Consider the following 2265-nt stretch of genomic DNA (forward strand, 5'->3'; position numbering starts at 1 on the left):
CTGTTTCAGACTGTCGGTTTCGTCTCTCTTTATAAGACAGATTGCTTTAAAATATATAAAAACTTTGAACGTATCCATACAGCTGACTGAAATAACAACAAAAACATGAGAAGGATTGCAAATATCAGTGTTTTACTTTGGATTTTGGAGCTTTTGTGCTGTTCTGCAGCGTTGTGCTTCATCATCCTCTCCAGAGAAATATCATATTGTCACTTCTCCTAAACAGCAGCTTCCTAATTTAATAATAAGAAATGCAACATGTTTAAAATTCAAACGTGTGATTGAAAGCAGTCCTTCCTGCAGTCCTGATGGAGCCATGCTTGCACTTTAGATGCCTTTAACGTGTCTGCAGCTCCAGCATAAAGACGTTTACTCTCCACATCACGCATGGTTTCACTTCATTAAATATTTAAGCAAAGGAAAAACATTAAGTAGCTTTGTTATACTTTTCCATCAATGCTTATAAACTCTGAAATTAATTATGTAAAACCTTGGAAGGATCTGATGTCCCGAGCTGGAAAACACGGAGCTAAACTTAGATAATCGTTTAGAAAGTTGTAAAAACCTGCTCAGCTCTGAACAGAATGAGAAAATGCTGCAGGGATCACAGCTAATAGCATCATAGATAAAAGAGGGAGAGAGCTTTTAATTGCTGGAGTATTTACTAAAAATAATATACAACTTTGTCTAATGTCTGCAGAAATTCTGTTTCCAGTAAAATAAAAGCAACCAGTTGCAGGAAATGGAGATAAATTAGAACTAAATATAACTACGGATAAACTGGACATTTGGACTGATTATCCTCAAGTTGATAATATAAAAATAAATTTAAACTATTACTCTAAATCAAGGTTATAGATATTAGAATTGTGGTTTTGTTGCTGCCAGTTCAGAGCAATGTGATTATTAATCACATTTCTTATTGCAGTTGTCGTACTCTGACAAATTCTGTCAAAACGTGCAAAGAAATTATCTGAAATTACAGAAAGTTGGAACTTTTTTTTGCAATGAATTCACATTTTACTACAAAAATGATTAAGTCATCAACATCCATCAAGCTAGTTTGCAACAAACTTCTTCTGGCATTTGTTTCATATTTATTTTTTTTAAATCAAACTTATTTTATCTATTTGTGTTTACTTATTTATATTGTATTAACAATTATTTTTCTTACAAACAATTGCATTTTCTTTATTTCCCTTCATTTACTTGACATAAATGTAAGATAATTCAGGTATTAAGGGGTTAACCGTCCTTGCAGGGAAGCATTTTCTGGTCAGTCGCGAATGGAAACAACTTGTTTTCTAGAGAAAAAAAAAAAAAAAAAAAAAACATTTTTTCCAGCGCTTGTAAGGAAAACATAAAGCGATCTCCACCTTGTGGGAGGACAAAAACACCACACATCTCCTGAGCAAAAAAATATTTTTTTTTCTTTTTATTTCTCGTTGAAATGAACTTGGTAGATTACAGCAGAACACACATGACTGAAACAGCTGCCATTTCACGTAACACAGTACAGGAAGAAGGATGTAGTTCAATCGCATGTGTAATATATATAGTATATTTATATCAATAGAAAAGAAAAAAAAAACTATTGCTCCCAGGTTTTTTTTAATATATGGCATTTGTCTGCTGTGTTGAAGTGGGTAAAATAATATTCAACGAGAGATTTACACACCAAAGGAAGTGGGACAATGATAGTGACATTTCCCAAAATATGGGAACATTGTGGCTTTTTTTTTTCCTTTTTTAAAAAAAACATTATTAGGCTGAGAAGTAAACTTTAACTTTCTTTCGTCTATTGCAACAGAGAAATAAAACTTTAAACCGCTCTCAAAATGGATAAATACCATTATACAGCAATCAGAATATGCAAAAGAAAAGAACACAAGGCAGCTCCATGTGAGAGCAGGCATGCAAAAAAAATGATCATATTCTTTAAAAAGGAGCACTAAAGATGTAATGATGACTGCAGATGTTTACGTTTGCACCGTATGTCAACTGATGGAAAGCCAATTAATGATAAAACAAGGGAAAAGTTGGAGACTGAAACAAGGGGACAACGAGATGTGTTTCCTGACAAACTACTTCAATTAAGTCGTCTCTAGAAATTGCTATAATATACTGCGTAATCAATTTGTTGCACTCTTTTTTTTTTTTTATATTTTCTCTAAGGAATAAAAGAAATGTTAGGAAAAAGCAGGTATGAAATATCACCCTGGACAGTTGCATCCAAGTTTAGTGTTTTAAATAAGCCACTTTAGG

At 32.8% G+C, this 2265-nt stretch overlaps 1 protein-coding gene across 1 annotated transcript in view; it reads right to left on the reverse strand.

The window, feature by feature from the left end:
• Positions 1-1420: 1420 nt before the first annotated feature.
• The window catches only part of purba (purine-rich element binding protein Ba), a gene marked incomplete at its 5' end in the record, with an annotated part of 3195 nt that continues 2350 nt past the window's right edge, over positions 1421-2265 (reverse strand). Inside the window, one exon of the mRNA XM_079251090.1 lies at positions 1421-2265. This exon is cut by the window's right edge and continues 2350 nt beyond it.

Source organism: Telmatherina bonti (genome assembly GCF_933228915.1).
Source record: "Telmatherina bonti genome assembly, chromosome: 13".
Lineage (NCBI taxonomy): Eukaryota > Metazoa > Chordata > Actinopteri > Atheriniformes > Telmatherinidae > Telmatherina > Telmatherina bonti.